Source organism: Sorex araneus, chromosome 1 (genome assembly GCF_027595985.1).
Source record: "Sorex araneus isolate mSorAra2 chromosome 1, mSorAra2.pri, whole genome shotgun sequence".
In the NCBI taxonomy this organism is placed as follows: Eukaryota; Metazoa; Chordata; class Mammalia; order Eulipotyphla; family Soricidae; genus Sorex; species Sorex araneus.
The window spans coordinates 26,932,073-26,950,600 of record NC_073302.1 but is presented as its reverse complement, the minus strand read 5'-3'; the positions used below and the strand labels follow the sequence as shown (position 1 = coordinate 26,950,600).

Sequence of the window (18,528 nt, the reverse complement as noted above, 5' to 3'; positions counted from 1 at the left end):
AACAAAAACTACAAAAGCAACCAAAATAATCATCACTATTTACTGAGTATTTACTGAGAACTTTCTGTACTTGGGCCCTGTGTCAAACCCTCTTGATTTTCATATTTCCTCCTTAGACTATTCTTCCAATATCCCCTTTTTTTTTTTGCTTTTTTTTGGGTCACACTCAGCGATGCTCAGGGGTTACTCCTGGCCCTGCACTCAAGAATTACTCCTGGCGGTGCTCGGGGGACCATATGGGATGCTGGGATTTGAACTCGGGTAGGCCGCGTGCAAGGCAAACGCCCTACCCGCTGTGCTATCCCTCCAGCCCCTCCAATATCCTTATAATGATGATCATGCTCATTCTTTTTGTTCTTTTTGGGTTATACCCAGCGGTGCTTAGGAGTTACTCCTGGCTTTGCACTGAGGAATTACTCCTGACAGTACTCTGGGGATCATATGGGATGCTGGGAATCAAACCCAGGTCGGCCACCTGCAAGACAAACGCCCTACTGGCTGTACTATTGCTCCAGCCCCAATCATGCTCATTTCATAGATGGGGGCCTAGAGGTAAGTTCTTGTCAGAAGCCTAATGAGGATGCATTTCAGAGCTGAGGTGTGAGCTAATAAAGAACTTGACTCCTGCATCTGAGATTTTGGCAGCATCATCAGTGTGCTCCCTTTCTATGTCCTGGCAAGGGTTAACTTTTGCCTTGTGATGGAAAAGCTGGCATTCATTCTCTGCAGCCTTGGCAAAGGCTGACTAACAACATATTCTTTAGAGAAAGCCAATTCTCTCTCCCCCCTCTATTTTGTGATTTGGAGGCCACGCCCAACGGTGCTCAGGGCTTACTCCTGGGTCTGTGCTCAGGGATCATTCCTGACAGTCCTTGGGGGAACATATGGGATGTGAACAATTGAAACCTGGGTCAGTCTAGTGCAAGGCAAACACCCTGTCCGAGGTACTATCACTACAACCTCCCTTTTGGTTCTTTTTTTTTTTTTTCTTCTTCTTTTTTAAAGTGTGGCTAAGGGGCTACTTCTGGCTCTGTGTCCTTCTGCCATACTGAGTGAGGTTCAAACTGGGGTCAAACACATGCCAAGCAAGCACCTCAACTATCTCTCTGGCTCCCGAGAAAGCCACTTCCCCTCAAGACACTCAGGAAGAGATCCAGTGTATTTGTCAAGTCAAGGCATTTCCCTCCTTATTGATGCCTGCACTGTAGCTGTCTGAGCCCCACCTCGACACAGGGAGAAGTCCATGTCCTTCAGCTTGCCAGCATTTTGCAACGCTGGTCGCCCCGAGTGCTGATGGAGATTCCAGTTGTTGTTGTGCATATTTCTGAAAGCGCAGAGTTCTGACATCTGTAACCCGGCCGTCGACATTTGTACCAGCGTGGTTATCTGGTTCAATGCTGCCAAATAGTTCTTTGCAAAAACATCCTGGCTGCTAACCCACTTTTCTGCTGTTTGGTTTTGAACAAGTGTTTCCCAAAGCGATGTCCTAACAGCGCTGAGGGTTTAAGAGAGTCGAGAGTCAATCAGAAAAGAAGGTGGAATTTATGAGGAGGAAATACACAACCCCCTTCTGCCCGCGCCACCCTGCTCCTATGACCACCACTAACCAGCCAGACAGGAGTTATGTGGGGGCTCCTGATCATTTGGAATCAGGGTTTCCTAGTGGGTGGTCTTTTTGTTTGTTTGTTTGTTTTGGTATTGGGGCCAGACCTCTGAGCTCAGGGATCACTACTGGCAGTAGTACTTGGGGGACCATATGAGATGCTGAGGATTAAACACTGCTCAACCAGCTTCAAGACAAGTCTTAAATTCTGTACTATTTCTCTGGCTTGCAAAAGTGACATTTGTTTTTGTTGTGGTTGAACGTGGAAGGTAATTTGCTTCTGTTCTATTGAGAGGTGCAGCCAGTCACTGAGACTTCCAGGAGACGAGGCTGCCTTCAGGGAGGGCTTGAGAACAGGAGTCAGGCAAGAAGCCAGGCGTGAAGATGGGAGGTCCCCACTGGAGTTCTTACCCCTGCAGCAACTGCCCTGCCCTTGCCCCTATCAAATTGGTTTGGAGACCACCAGAAGCACAGCTCTCCCTGGCCTCTTCCCAGGCCCCAGGGACTGAAATACAGAGATGGTTCAGCTTCATCAGAGCTGCTCTTCTATTGGTGTTTAAACCTTATGTGTTTTGTCTTAAAATCTATAGGGTCAGAGACATAGTACAGTGGGGAAGATACTTGCCTTATAAGGACTGAGCCCGGTTCAATCCTCAACCCCTCATAGGGTCCCAAACATCACCAGGAATGATCCCTGAGCACAGAGCCAGGAGTAAACCCTGAGTACCACCAGGTATGGACCTCCCCACAAACAAATTCATATAAACAAAAATAAAATATAATACATAAAAATAAAAACATACATACACAAAAATATATGCATGTGTACAAGGACACTACATCTGTAAAAAAATACATCTATATGTCACTGTCACTGCCACTGTCATCCCATTGTTCATTGATTTGCTTCAGCGGGCACCAGTAACGTCTCCTTTGTGAGACTTGTTGTTACTGTTTTTGGCATATCAAACACACCATGGGTAGCTTGCCAGGCTCTGCCGTGTGGGTGGGATACTCTCGGTAGCTTGCCAAGCTCTCTGAGAGGGACAGAGGAATCGAACACGGGTCGGCTATGTGCAAGGCAAATGCCCTACCCACTATGCTATTGCTCTGTCCCACATCTATATGTACAACATATATTTAAAAAGTCCAGTTGAAATCTACTAAGTATTTAATACTTACATTACTTGTCTAGAATATAAATAAGCCTATATGCATTTGTGAGTATAGATGTGTAGACACATATGTATCCAAATTGTTTCATGGCAAAGAGACAACTTTTCTCTCCATAAAATTTATGTCTGTTTATTTAAATTCATATATGACATTAATTATGCATATTCTTCTAGGTATAGAGAGAAGTTAGTTGATATTCACGTACCCATCCATGTATGTGAGCATATATAATATCTATTTCCCCCCCATCTACTCTCTTGCACACACACACTGTCTTATTTTCTTTTTGCCAACTTGTGACTCCCCAGCAGTCACTGTCCCCCCTTTCTGCCCCCCCGCCCCCCGCCTCTTCTCTCCCCCACCCCCCGGACCCCACTGGATGTCAGATCAGGAGTTCTCTCTCCCAAGAGAGGCAGAAGAAACTCCCAGCCCCTTGTCAAATCTCTCACTTGTTCTGCATCTGAGAAATGTCAAGAATCTTCTATCCCAACTTGCCTTTTGCTTTCCAGAGCCTTATTACACCCACACTATTACCACCTTGTTTTTCTTCTTCACAAGTCTCTCCCTCCGCCCGCCCCCCCCCCCGCCATGGAACTGCTTCTTCTTTTTATTAAATAAAAATTTTAATGTGTAGTTCAGGGAAATTCAGTCCGTATGTTTCAGATTCATTTACAGTTAAATCATCACAAGGAGTTTTGCAATCATAGTCTGGCAGCCGGGGCATCTTGGATGCTGTTCTCGTCCCTTTGACTTAGAGGCAAGATGCATTGTGTGTTCTAGGCTGAGTGTAGACTCTGCTACACGGTGAGTGACCATGTCCACTGCAGCTTTGGGTGTCAGTGGAGTAGTGGTTGGGCCTGGGTTCTAGGTGTTCTTCTTTGCCAATGATTTGGGAGGGTGTTCATCTAAAACAAACCTTCTCTTAGACTCCTGGGCTTCATTCCTCCATCTATGGATTAGGTCATTGCCCATATCTGATGCTTTCCTTATGATTCACGAGTCCCCTTTATCTTTTGAATAGGGATCCTAATGGTTCCCACCCTCCAGTGGCTAAGAAGGAGCCATAAATGTGCTAAGGAGCATGTTTAGCATTTGGTCTAAGAGTTCAATGACCCCATGGCAGCTCTGACTGAACCCACGCTTGTCAAGGGTTAGGAAAGTGCCAATATCAAGGACATCATATCAAGAGCCTGTGGGCTGCTTCTGTTTTTATGCACTCACTGTCTCCCTGTCTGGATCTCCTTTACCTGGCTGTATCCTCCCTGGCATCAAGCGCTCCTCTCTTGGCTGTCGCCAACTAAGTTGCAAGTCTACAGGGCTCTGCTCCAGTCTACCTCCTCTCTCCACTGTTCATGGGCAGATGCATCTTTTTGTATGAGTGGAACAACTTCCTTGATGTATTTCCACTCTGGCTTTTTGCCCATCCACAAAGACCTGAATGCTACCAGGATGTCTCCTGGCACCTCTACCTCCATCCTCCCCATCTCCCTGGTTCTAGTCCTCATCCTGGTTGGTAGGACTACTGTTCCCCCTAGGTTCTGAAGCCATCTCCCTGCCACCTCTCTTGAGGAGCCAATTTCATAAATTATCAAGTCTTAATTATTTTATTGACAACAGACTCTCAAAGACACCCCTTCCTTTCAATTCCCTAGTTCCCAGTTGGGCTCTCAGATCCCCAGCCAATCTCCTTCAACAGCTTCTGCAGGCTCTGTTGTCACTTGGCTTCCAGCCCTGCCCTCTGGCCATTCTCCATGCGTGCTCGCCCACATGTGCACACAGGCACTCAAGCCTCATGCCCTGCATGGCCCAAGGCATGCTTCCAAAGACCAGGTTCCCTTCTATGCCACTCCTCCCACCGTAGACTTGCCCCAAGCATTATTACCAAGTCCCCCAAATTCTAATACTTACCTATATTCCATTTCATGAATTCCTTCAATCCCTCTTGCCATCTGTCCTGAAGTCATTGACCTGGCTTCATCCTTCAGCCCACCCTCTGCATGAAACACGAGTTCTTGGGGTTTCTACTTCATCACTGCCTGATAACTCCTGATTTGAGCTTGCAGCCCCTCTCTGATTGAGTACCGAAGTATTATTCTTAATATATCTGCTACTCACAAAACAAGATTTGGGTGAGAAATAAAGACATCACAGTGTTCCTTGTGTTTTCCCCACCACACCAGCCACCAACTCGTTGAGCAAGGCACTGCACACCTAGTCTCTGCAAGGAAACTTCGACCCCACTACCACTGGCCATGGAAGTTCAGAGAGGCCTGGTATATGAGGCCTTCATTGAAAGTCTTTGGAATGCTCTTCCCTCCCCAACAGAGAGAGGAGGAAAGAGGAGCTTATCTTTGTTCTAGCAGGGCTGTGGGTGCTCTGCGGTGAGTGGAGGGTTTATCCCCTGGCAGGACAACTTGCCAAGGTAGACACCAGCTCTTTGCTTTATCTATCAGTTTATCTGTACACCTATTTTGCCTTTAACACCCTGAAGAAAGGAGTAAGAGCCTTTGGTGAGCTTAATGCCATGACAAAGGCACCCAACTCTGCTCAGAACCTATATGGTCTCATCAGGAGCATCATAAACCATATGACCTGCTTAAGAACCAGAACAAAATTGCCTGAGGGGCCTTGAATACTGGAAGATTAGGGGATAGATTGATAGTAGAGGAGCAGTAGTGGTAGTATTAGTACTACTACTACTACTACTACTAGTAGTAGTAGTAGTAGAGTGATTGGGTATTTACTTTGCACATGGCCATGCAGGTTTGATCTTTGGCATTCTATGTGGTTCCCTGAGCACTGCCAGGAATAATTTTTGAGCCAGGAGCATCTCCTTGAGCATTGCCAGGTGTGTCTCAAAACAAAACCCCAAAATAAAAAGATTTCCCAGCAATTTTATCTAGAAGATGAATCTATGACAAATTATATATGTCATATGGCTTGAAGAAAAACACATGCTGTAGGATGGTCCTAGGGAAAAATGTCTGGGGCCTTCTCTCAGGTCTTGGTGACAATCTCTGGCTGTGGACTGTTTTTCCCTGGGTATCTGCTAGCCTAGCTTATATTAGAGAGTGTCAAGCAAGTGAAATGTATGCTTGCATAAGCTGCCGAGGGACTCCAGAGAGGGAGGTGGGGGTTGGGGGGCCTCCTCTCAGAAGCTGGAGCAGAAGTTGGAAGAAGAGATATTTACAGTAAGTTCCAGAGCAATAGGAGTTTGCTGGATAGAAAAGAAAAGAAACATTTAAGATAATAATATGTGCAAAATCTTGTTTAAAAGCTATTAAGGGATTCAACTTGCTTGGCATCTAGGGAAGAACGGAACAAGAAAACCCTGGGAGCTGAGGGGCTAGAAGGTATAAGGGCTAAGAAGCAAGAAGGACTGTCTTTACAGTTCCCAAGATCCCAGAAGAGAGGGATAATTTTCTTTCATCTTCAAACTTCTTTGTTTTGTCTTTAGCGTTCCTTTGAGCAGGGTGGGAGTCGCTAAACCAGAAATCCTTTTGAGAAAACAAAACAGAACTAAAAACATGCACTGAACACTCGGACAACACAGAGACCAGGGGATGCCACTCTTCCAGGTGGAAAGGAAAGGAACATGCCCAGGCAAGAGCCCAGCCCTGGCTAGGCAGGGTGGAAGCGGAGCACTGACCAGAGTTGTTGGGGTTCCCCGGAGAGCCCAGCCCAGCCTCTTTTGGTGCTCGCTTCTTCTGGCCAGAGAGAAAGGAATCTCAGCACAAATATTTGTCATGAAAGGGAAATCTTGGCTGGCCTTAGACATCACAGAGCTAAGAGATATGATTTATCACTGAAGATGTTTTCCAGGCATGGTCAGAATGTGAATAAATGTTTTTCGGGCTGCCCGGGAAGGTTCCACTCATGCATCAGAGATCTCGCATGAACAGTGTTGAGACAGCAGCAAGACCTGGACATGGTCTGGTGCCTCCATAGCAGCTTTCACAGAGCTGCCTTACTTGCTCTGCCGGGGAGATGGTGGCAAGGGGGTGGGGGTGGGGGCAGAAAGAAAGTAGCTTGGAGGTAGGGCAGACCTGGAGTCACAACACGTAGGCTTTGCATGCAGGAGACCACTGTTCCATTCCCGGCATGGTATGGTCCCCTGAGCACTTCTGGGAGATCACAGAGCTTGAGGAGTCTCCAAACACTGATGGGTGTAGGCCCCCTGAGCCCCAGAGCCCTGGGGAGCTTGCCTAGCTTTTCTGAGCCTCAGTTTCCTCATTTGTAGAGTTAGTCCATGTTTTCGAATGGGGCAACTTTACCCCCTATGAGACACTTAGCAATGTCTGCTTACAGTTCTCAATGTCATAACAGAAGGGAGGGTCCAACTGGCAACTGGTGGGGAGAGGTCAGAGAAGTTTCCAAGAATCCTACTGACCAACCCTCATGGAGCTGATATGACCCCAACTGAGAGTGGGGCCGAGGGGAGAAAACCTGTGGACACTTGGCACAGATCTCCCGGGCATGTGAAGGTAAGTGGGGTCTAATTCCAGTGGAACAGTTCAAGGAAATGGAAGCCCTTTTCCCTGAAAGGCCAGGAGCTCACCATTAGTGTGGTTGTGTAGGTATCTCCTTTTGGCCAACTGGGATGAAACTGAGCTAAGCATGCCCACTTCTCTTTCTCCATCCTTCCTACCTCTGGAAACTAGGAAACAGACAGGAGTCAAGGGAATGAAAGCTCCCAGTTCTTCTAGAACTTTCATTCTAGCCAGTTTCTTTTTTCTTTTCTTTTCTTTCTTTTCTTTTCTTTTCTTTTCTTTTCTTTTCTTTTCTTTTCTTTTCTTTTCTTTTCTTTTCTTTTCTTTTCTTTTCTTTTCTTTTCTTTTCTTTTCTTTTCTTTTCTTTTCTTTTCCTTTCCTTTCCTTTCCTTTCCTTTCCTTTCCTTTCCTTTCCTTTCCTTTCCTTTCCTTTCCTTTCCTTTCCTTTCCTTTCCTTTCCTTTCCTTTCCTTTCCTTTCCTTTCCTTTCCTTTCTTCTTTTCTTTTCTTTTCTTTTCTTTTCTTTTCTTTTCTTTTCTTTTCTTTTCTTTTCTTTTCTTTTCTTTTCTTTTCTTTTCTTTTCTTTTCTTTTCTTTTCTTTTCTTTTCTTCCATTGAATCACCATGAGATATAGTTACAAAGTTTTCATGTTTGAATTTCAACATACAATGATCAAACACCTATCCCTCCACTAATGCACATTCTCCACCACCATGTCCCCAGTATCACCACTCCTCCCCCCCCCCACCCCACTCTCCAACACTTCCCCTGCCTCTGTGGCAGACAATTTTCTCCATACTCTCTCTCAACTTTTGAGCATTCTTGTTTGCAATAGAGATACTGAGAGGCTATCATGTTTGGTCCTTTATCTACTTTCAGCACACATTTCCCACCCCTAACGATTCCTCCAACCATCATTGACTTAGTGATCCCCTGCCTTCTACTCCCAGCTCATGCAATAAGTTTCCAACTATGGGGCAATATCCCTGGCCCTTGTGTCTACTGCCCTTGGGTGTCAGTCTCATATTATGTTATTTTATATTCCACAAATGAGTGCAGTCATTCTATGTCTGTCCCTCTCTTTCTGACTCATTTCACGTAGCATAATACTCTCCATGACCATCCGCTTAGAAGTAAATTTCATAATTTCATCTTTCCTAACATCTGTATAGTATTTCATTGTGTAGATGTACCAAAGTTTCTTTAACCAGTCATCCATTCTCAAGCCCTTGGGTTATTTCCAGATTCTGGCTGTTGTGAACAGTTCTAGCCAGTTTCTTGCCATGAACTTGTCATGTGCTGATAGTAAAAAAATGTCCTTGAAAGAACACAATCCAGTGGAGGTGTGAGCTGTGTGCACCACTGTGAGAGATAAAGGCAGCCTCCCAGATAAGGGGGGCAATTGAATGACAAGGAGGAAGTGTCAGGCTGATGGAGTGTTGGGAGAATCAGCATTCTCCTGGAAGATGGACTCCTCTCCTCACTCCTAGGCTGCTGACAGCACTTCTCGAATGACCCCACTGATGTGGGCTGGAGTGAGGGTGGCAAGCTTGGCTCCTGGACCTGCTCCTTTCCATGTATCACTGTATCACTGTCATTCCATTGTTCGTCAATTGACGCGAGCAGGAACCAGTAATGTCTCTTTTCCTCCCAGCCCTGAGATTTTAGCAGCCTCTCCTTACTCATCTTTTTCAATGATTGGAGGCACTTTCAGAGTCAGGAGAATGAGACCTATCGTTATTGTTTTTGGCATATTGAATATGCCATGGGTAGCTTCCCAGGCTCTGCCTGTGCGGGCAGGATACTCTCGGTAGTTTGCTGGGCTCTCCGAGAGGTATGTATGTATGTATATGTGTATATATATATATATATATATATATATATATATAAAACTATCTATGATTTGTTGCCTATCAAATCAAATCAAATTTGCTGCTCCATCAAATATGGTGTGGTAATTACGGAAAATGGGTAGGAAGTATCTTATAATGTGTCCGGAAAGTGGCCTGCAGCGTGGTGGTGGTTGGGTAGTGGAGGTCAGCTGCCGGGGCTGGGTCCCTTGAGGAGAGGAGGGTTCTCACTCACCCCCCTCTGGGGCACCCTGAGTGAAAACAGACTGGCATGGTGTCCCCCATTTCCATGTAGGGCCATGCATATAGCTCAAGGAGATGAGCTTCTACCTGCTGGCCCCCTTGGGCTGGCCACAAAGGTGTTTTTCAAGGGAGAGTGGTGGGGTTCGTTTGATTCGGGTCTTTGCATGCAAGTCTGGCTTCACAGGCAACCTGTCTAGAGTTCTTTCAGAGTGAGCTGTAGGTCTCCTTGGAGGCCTGATGGGGCTACCCATGCCCCATCCCACCCCCTGGCAGCAAGCTCGGGGCTGCCTGCCACAGCAGTGGCCAGGCCAGCTTCCAAGTACAGGAGGAGGGTGTCTACATGTGGGCCTTTGCCAGGGCTGGCAAGGGTGCGGCAACATCACAGACGCAGGAAGCGCCACCTCGGGGCTACTTTCTTCACAGGTTCCCAAGGCCTCCCCTACTCTGCCTCGGGGTGAGAGGAAGGCTCTAGCACCAATAAGACCAGGCGGGGCTTGCAAGGGAGGGGGCTGGGGAGAAACTCAGCTGGCCCTGCTCTCCAGCGCCAGCTCATGCACATTTGTTTTTATTTAACAGATCTTGGCTGACTGTCTCTGGCATGGCCAAAATTGGACTACACTTCAGTGTGGACAACAGAGACTTCAAATTAAAAAGGCCACTAGGGAAAAAGATGGTCATTTCTTAAAGATCAAGGGATCAATACAGGCATACAGGAGGCAGGAAGAACTCATCTTCCTATATATATATAGAGAGAAAGTATATATACATACACATATATATTAAGTAAGTATATATACATACACATATATATGTATATATATGTATGTATATATATACACACATCTAGTGATGGTTCATTAAAAAAATGTAAAACAACTGTGAATAGACATAAAGACATTGTCAGTAACACAACAGTAGTAGGAGACTTTATTTACAACAGTAGTAGGAAACTTTATTTTATTTTAGTTTTTTGCTGTACCACTTCGAGGCCGTGTGATACCTTATAGCCTATTTCTCCCTCTGGGAGGACCTGGCAAACAACTGGGAGTTTCCTGCCCACATGGGAGAGACTGGCAAGGTCCCCATGGTGTATTAATATGCCAAAACCAGCAACAAGCTGGGTCTCATTCCTCTGACCCTGAAAGAGCCTCCAGTATGGCATCGTTGGAAGGACCAGTAGAGAGAGGCTTCTAAACTCTCAGGGCTTGGACGAATGGAGATGTTACTGAGACTGCTCGAGAAATTCGACGGTCAATAGGATGATGATAATGACGACGATGATGATTTTTTTGGTGTACCATACCTGGTGGTACTGCAATATACCAGGTCAATGTGTGGAGTGGATGAAACAAGATCTTATTTCAACCTCTAGATCCAAAAATTCATTTATGTCTTCAGATAGAGGACATGTCAGATATTAAACTGATAAGAACAGATACTACCCTTGATTTTAGCCAAAAGTTGAGAAGCGATTAATAGTAAGAGACTTCAAGACTCTGAGTTTCAAAGAAAAGCATGTGCGGCATGCAAGACTTGAGCGTCTGGTGGCCAAGAGCTGCCTTCCCAGGCTGGTCAATGGTGACAGACCGACAAAGGACTGGGGGAATGGAGAAACAGGGGGACTGGGCCCCAGGCTGGTTGGTAGTCAGTTTATTTCTCTCTCTTCCCTGGTGTAGTTCGATATCTCCCCTTACAGCACAATCATAGTCATAGTTTTGGTTGTAGTCCCGTTATCATATTTCCATCATCCTAGTCCCTGTCATAGTCCTTGTCCATTCCTTATCTTCATCATAGTCCCCACTCTCCCCTTACAGCATAGCTATATATTGTGAAGGGTTGGGGTACACATAGGTGGGGTTGAATATTGTCATAACAACAAACAGAGGTAAAGCCATTCCTTCAGGGGAAGTTCTAGGGGATTAATTCAATTATAAAATCTTATCTGAGGGTTCAGCACTCCACTCCAGATTACTAGGAGATCTGCCCAAGGGCAGGATTCCATCTAGGGTGTATTGCTTTATCCTTCCCTCAGCTAGTAATCCATTTAAGCAGCCATAGTAAATTTGCTTCTTATAATATTTCCAGTCATTTTGTATGAGCACAGTAAGAGATATATTAAGCTTAAAGGTTGTCTCTTCCTCGGGACATTTCACTATATATTCCAGACCACAGTCCTCAGGCCAGGTTAGTCTTTCCTAATCCCACCAGGCTCCTTATTCAGTTACTGTTTTTTTGAGTCATGACAGAGTTTGTTCCATAACTGTGCTCTTAACTTGTGATACTTATGGTGCTTAGCTGGTCCCCTTTCGATGCCAGGGTAGCTTACACCTTGCTTTGGGTCCATCCAGTCCCTTCATTGGGACCCTCGTTTGGGGGGTGTTAGGAAGCAAGGGCAACTGAGGTTTAAGTCAGGTAAATAAGATGGATACCCAGGAGTAGATATTATTTCAGAGTCAATTAACTCCAAAGTTACAAAAGTATAGCATCAACTGTCTTCCTGTGTCTATATAAAATGGAAGTTGCAAAATAATCCATCCAAATGACATAAAGGAGAGGAAAGATATATAGGATTATCAGTGCTTGATGGAATTGGGTGTGCCTCAGGAGCACTGTTGTGGAAGTAGCTCAATAAACCTAAGCTCCCTGCAGGAGGAGCAAGGACAACTCAATGTTATCCAACAACAAGACTCATTTCACTGCTGGACAGACCATCAACAAGGGAATACTGGCCCTGGAGGAAAAGATAGAAGAGATGGGCCTAGTAGACATGACCCTCAAAAAGCAGAGTGCACATTCTTCTGTAGTGCCCATGGGACATTCTCCAAGAGTCTACATGCTGGATCACAAAACATTCCTTCATAAAACCAGGAATAGAAATTGTATCCACTACTCTCAGACCATGGGGCTTTGAAATGGAAATTAATCATAAACAGAAATGGGGGAAAACGTCAAAGACTTGGACATGAAACAATTTACTGCTGAAGAATTGACCAAAGCTGGGACCAGCTGCCGCTCAACCAACAGCATCTCACCTTTCTGTATCATCTCACCCCCTTCCTGTGAGGTTTACCACCAAGCTCTCCTGTCGACAACCTGTCTGGTACCTGTCACTTTGTGGGCTTTGGGAAAGGAACAAGTGCTGGAGTTGGTTAGATGTGGATGTGAGCAGGGCCTGTGGCATAGACCAGTCCATTATTCACAGGGTCAGGGGTCTGGATTGAGCTTCAGTTTCTGCTCTGGTAATGGCCTCTTAGCTCTTGCCTTGGGGAGTTGCTGTGAAATATTGTCTTGAATGTGCACTGCCCAGTGGAGTATCTGACCAATGGAGGCCGGATCGATTAGAGTGGAACGGTGTAGCAGCTCTATTCCCGGCATTTCATAGGGCCCCTCTGAGCACCGCCAGGAGTAATTCTTGAGTGCAGGACCAGGAGGAGAAATCCCTGAGTATCGCTTGGTAACTAAGGTGAATGCTTGCTGAGAAGTGACTTGGTGACAGGTAGGGTCTGGAGGGTTTCGTTGAGGCTGTTCCCATTAGTGCTTTGCATTTAAAACTTTTCCACCTTCCCCAACCTTCGAAAGCTAAAATAAATAATAAATAAAAATAAAATGGGTCTTAGAGGATTCACTTTAAAGGGTGAAATGTGAAATGAGAATTCATAAGACTCTGATGGAGCTGGAGTGATAGCACAGCAGGTAGGGTGTTTGCCTTGCATGTGGCTGACCAGGTTCGATTCTCAGCATCCCGTTTGGTTCCCGAGTACTGCCAAGAGTAATTCCTGAGTGCGTGAGCCAGGAGTAATCCCTGTGCATTGCTGGGTGTGACCCCAAAAGAAAAAAAGTAGAGAAAGAATTCATAAGACTGAACTGAGAAAAGGGAGCATCTGCTTTGCATGCTGGAGTCCCAGGTTCCATCCTTGCTTCTGTCATGTCACCTGGCACCATCTGGGGGCAACCCCCGAGCATCAAGTCTGGAGTATCCCTTGATAGTCCCCAAAACCATCCAACTAAATATCTTTCAAGAGTCAAAATTAATCTGTTTGCTTCCTAGGCACAGTCCTTTTTTATAAAATCCCTCTTATCCCTCCCCACCCCACCTCCACCCCCAATACGTGCTCAGGAACTGCCTGTGATTTGTTCTGTAACTCATTTTTAGGAAATCTCCTTTGTTGCTAGGGGCAGTGAGGTGTGTCAGCTTCTCCCAGAGTCTCATCCTCTCCCTTTTTTTTTTTTCTTGGATTACATTTTTTTTCTTTTCTTTTCTTTTTTTTATAAAAATTTTATTGAATCACTGTGAGATACTTACAAGCTTTCATATTTGGGTTACAGTCACACAATGATCAAACACCCATCCCTCCACTAGTGCACATTCCCCACCACCAGTATCCCGGGTATGCCCCCCACCCCCATTCTAACCCTCCCCCTGCCTCCATGGCAGACAATATTCCCCATACTCTCTACTTTTGGGCATTATGGCTTGCAACACAGACACTGAGAGGTTATCATGTTTGGTCCATTATCCACTTTTGACACACATCTCCCATCCCGACTGATTCCTCCAGCCATCATTTTCTTAGTGATCCCTTCTCTATTCCATCTGCCTTGTCCCCTCCACTCATGAAGCAGGCTTCCAGCTATGGGGCAATCCTCCCAGCCCTTGTATCTACTGTCCTTGGGTGTCAGCCTCATGTGATGGGAATTGAGGCACACCGTGCATGCACCCCAAGCTGCAACGTTCTGGGCACCCTCTGCTCATCTCATACTCTCCCTTTTGCACTGTGAGGATTACTCAGGGCGTGAGGAGGCACTGAGCCTGACATTTAAGTTCTGCCCAGATGGGATGGCAGAACAGAGATGGAGACATAGTGTAGAAGGGATTAGGGCTTGCTGGCAGAAACCGTTGTCTCCTAAGGAACAGGACAGTAAAGGGCCAGGGGACTCCTCCCCTCTGCCCTTTGAGATGAGCAGCGCCTTTTCCATGGAAACTTGGACACTGCCCACAGCCAGCTCCACCATCCCTGCCAGCCTTGAGGCTGGGCAAAGAGCACAGTTTGGTCTGGGGCATGTCTATGACTGGCAGAGCCTTCCCCTAGCTGGGGGCATCAAGTGACCTCGTTGACAGATAGGGGTCTGGAGGGTTTCGGTGAGGCTGTTCCCATTAGTGCTTTGCATTTTAAACTTCTCTCTTTGAGTACAGCTTCACAGTTGAATTTTCTTTTCCATACTTTCTTTCCCCAGATTCCTTTTCTATTTTATTGTTGAATTGAATCACTACAAAGGACAAAGTAACAGAGATATTTATGATTGAAAATCAGGTATGCAATGTTCCAACACCAATCTCTTCATCCATATCCTCTTCCCTCTACCAATATCCCCATTTCCCTCAAATCCCCAGCCTGACAGGTACTTTGCCCCTGCCCCATTCTCCCACTGTTCCCTTCTCTAACTAATCAACCCCTTACCCCTGCAGTTGTAGTTTCTTCAGCAGATCTTTTCTTACTCATGCTAATTCCTGGAGGAATCCCAGCATCATCTTGGAAGAGGGTTAGAATGAGGTCTCTGGGACGGAGAGGTGAGAACAGTGAGGGCTGGAGATGGGATGACGCAGTGAGAGCCCGTGACCTGTGGGTGTGTGGCCTTGGGTTCTATCCCAGCTCTGAAATGTCCACTGAGCACTGCTACATGTGGCCCCTACGACAACCTAAGAGACAGAACATGGAATGAGCAGCTTGTAGTTCAGCTAGCGTCCCCTGTGATACCAATAGGCAATTATCCTATTGGTATGAATAAAATATAAAAACGATGCATATGTGCTTATAAAATATGAACTGGTGCTCTCTTTCCATTTAAATTAGTCCTTTCAATAAAGTCTGAAAGCTGGTCTACAGAAATGAGCTGTCAGTGGTAGAGGAAGGTGGTGTGTGCATGGGGAAGAGACTGGGGGAGGAGGAGCAGACTCTCTGGTGCATGGGAACATTGATAAAATTTCATCATTCACAGTATTGTAAATCACGGTGCCTAAAATAGCACTGTAGCACTATAGCACTGTCCTCCCATTGTTCACCGATTTGCTCGAGCGAGCACCAGTAATATCTCCATTGTGAAACTTGTTGTTACTGTTTTTGGCATATCAGATACGCCACAGGTAGCTTGCCAGGCTCTGCCACGTGGCGGGATACTCTCAGTAGCTTGCTGGGCTCTCCGAGAGGGACGGAGGAATTGAACCCGGGTAAGCTGCGTGCAAGGCAAACACCCTACCCGCTGTGCTATCGCTCCAGTGCAAACGAAGATTTTACATCCAGTCAGGATAGAGCCATTCATCTTTCCTTTTCTTTTTTTTAAGAGCGGGGGTGGGGGGAACCCAGTGATGCTCAAGAGTTCTTCCACTCAGAAATTCCTCCTGCTGGTACTCAGGGGACTTGTATGGGATGCTGCCGGGGATTGAACCCAGGTCAGCTACATGCAAGGCAAGCACTCTACTATGTACTATAATAGCTCCAGCCCCAGGATAGAATCTTTGCCTAAAATAAAAAATTAAAGATATCAAATTAGTCTTTTAAATTCAACAACCACAGAAAAATGTTATCTTATGCATTAGAGATGTGAGAAAATTAATCCCCCAATGACACCATCAACTCATCGGTTAAGTGTGACCCCTAAGCCAATACCTTCACCTCTGGGCTGTAACTACATAAACTATGGCTCAGCCATGGAATGAGGAGGGGCAGTGATGCCAGTGTTTTCCGTCTGGAGCTTCATAAGAACTATGTAACTTGCTTGAGTCACGCAAGAGAGTACCTTGGTGGAACTGGCATGCCAATGGTGTTGAGCCTCATCATGAGGGAGGCCTGTGGCAGGCCAGATGGCTCAAGCTGTGTGAAATCGCAGTGTCACTCAGGAAGCTGTTCTTTTATCTGCATTTGAGGGGGGCACACCTGGCAATGCTCAGCGACTGTTTCTGTCTCTCTGCTCAGAACTGCATGTGGTTCTGGGGATCAAATGGATTGGCTGAGTGTAAGGCAAATCTAACCCGCTGTGCTATGTCTGACCCCTTGATTCCTTGCTTGGCTTTCATCCATTGTATCAGTGGCAACTTGTCTTGGTTGAATAATGGGTCTTAGGAAAGGCTTTCTAGAGGGTCATGATCTACTGTCCTCTCTGCACTACAGCCTTGCACATTGGGAGATCTGTCTTTGGAACCTCTTGAAAAGGGTTTAAAGACCTATCACCCATCACCATGACCTGTTCCAAGCTCTGCCCTCCACCCAGGCATGCCCATGCAGAGAAGTTTACAGAACACCCGGACCTCTCTGTGGTGGTGACCAGCTAATCCCACGATCCCATCATCCTGCACAGTCCACACCTGCGAGCAGTCCTCACCCAGCAAACCAGAGAGTGTGTGTGAGTGCATGAGGGAAGGGATTAAACGAGGGGGTCTGCGTCAGCCTTCTTCCTTTAGCCAGTGCCCAACCTGGTCAGCAGCATGCCTTCAGCCACCTACAGGATCAGCCTCTGGAAAGGTGGGGTGAAGGGGAAGGTGGGGCAGTTTCTTCCCCTGAAGCCTTTGTTTCCTTTTAGAAAGGTGAAAATTTGCATCTAGATTTATGGTTCACAAACCACACTAGTAGGTACCATCTCATTTTCCTTCATAAAGGAGAAAGCAGGTGAGATAAGATCTCTATGCACCAGACTCACAGTTTATGTTGGGCAAATGTGAGGTTTCTTTTCTTCCCAGTTTATGACACTTCCCAGTTTATGACCATAGGTGTGAGAGAGAGTCCAGAGCCAGGGATCAGTTTGACTGCTAATGTTCTGTCCCGATTCATCTTCCGTGAGAGGCTAGAAAACTTGTGGGTTTCTGGAGCCTGGGGAGAAGAGAAACAGAACTTGGCTTGAGAGCTTACCCAGGGGCCAGGTGTTTAGTACAATATTACATAATCTTCAAAACCATCTTGTGAAGAAAGGCTGCTTTCATCTATTGACTGATTTTTAAATTTTATTTTTATAAAGTAGTTTACAATGGACTGGAGTGATAGCACAGTGGGTAGGGTGTTTGCCTTGCAAGCGGCCGACTGGGGTTCGATTCCTTTGCCCCTCTTGGAGAGACCGGCAAGCTACTGAAAGTATCCCGCCTGCACGGCAGAGCCTGGCAAACTACCTGTGGTGTATTCGATATGCCAAAAAACAGTAACAAGTCTCACAATGGAGATGTTACTGGTGCCTGCTTGAGCAAATCAATAAGCAACGAGATGACAGTGACAGTGACAGTTCACAATATTTGATTACATTAATATTTGAACACCAATCCCACCACCATCACATCTTCCCACCACCATATTTCAGATTTTTTTCATCCCGAACCCCAACCCCTGCCCCAAAGCAGAACCAAAACAATTTATTTTGTATTGTTTGTTATGAATAAACTGCTGAAAATGTTCCAAAAAAGTTTCCTTAGAGGAAAATGTGTGAAGATGGTTGTATCTCACCCAGGCCATTAAGCCCTTCTATAAGAGATTACTAACATATTGCTAAAGGTTGGGCCTTATTTACTTATGTATATATCTATATAGATATACACACACATATATATGCATATATATGTGTTGGGGCTGGACTGAGCTACCAGGGCGAGCCCATGTAGACTGTACCGTACTACGGACAGGAACATAGGGACCCAGGAAAATGGGCGAGACTTCTCGTGTGTCCTGACTGGTTTGGATGAAGCTGAACATTTTCTCCCTTTAAGCTGGCTTCAGAAAAATAATTTCAGCATACTGAAAAGAGCAGTTTTTCCTTCTCTCACAGAAGCCTGGCTGGTCTTTGACATGCAGATCTCCGGTGTTAGCCAGGCCTGACCTTTGATATTGTAAATTGTAGGCTCTGGCCCAGCCTAGTCTGGGATGTAGATTTCAGGTGCAGGGCCCAGTTTTGTCTTTGGGATGTAAATCCAAGTGCTTTTAGCCCAAGGAAGGTTTCAGTTTTGGTTTTGCATCTTCTATAGGAGGCCTAGATTACTGGCCTGCGGATACAAGGAAATAATGTTGCCTCAATGTTCTTCCTGTAACATCTTTTGATGCTTTTGGTGACGTCACTGTATTGCGCCCTTTAGGGGTACCATGATCAATAAAAGGAGGTCCACGAGGCCCTCTGCCTTTGCTAAGAGCCAGAGC

General features: G+C 45.9%; 1 non-coding gene across 1 annotated transcript; it reads right to left on the bottom strand.

Annotated features, from left to right (window-relative positions):
* Positions 1-10,648: 10,648 nt before the first annotated feature.
* Positions 10,649-10,834, bottom strand: LOC129401096 (U2 spliceosomal RNA). The gene has a single exon (XR_008628109.1). It is a non-coding gene; the product is annotated as a U2 spliceosomal RNA (small nuclear RNA).
* Positions 10,835-18,528: the final 7,694 nt, after the last annotated feature.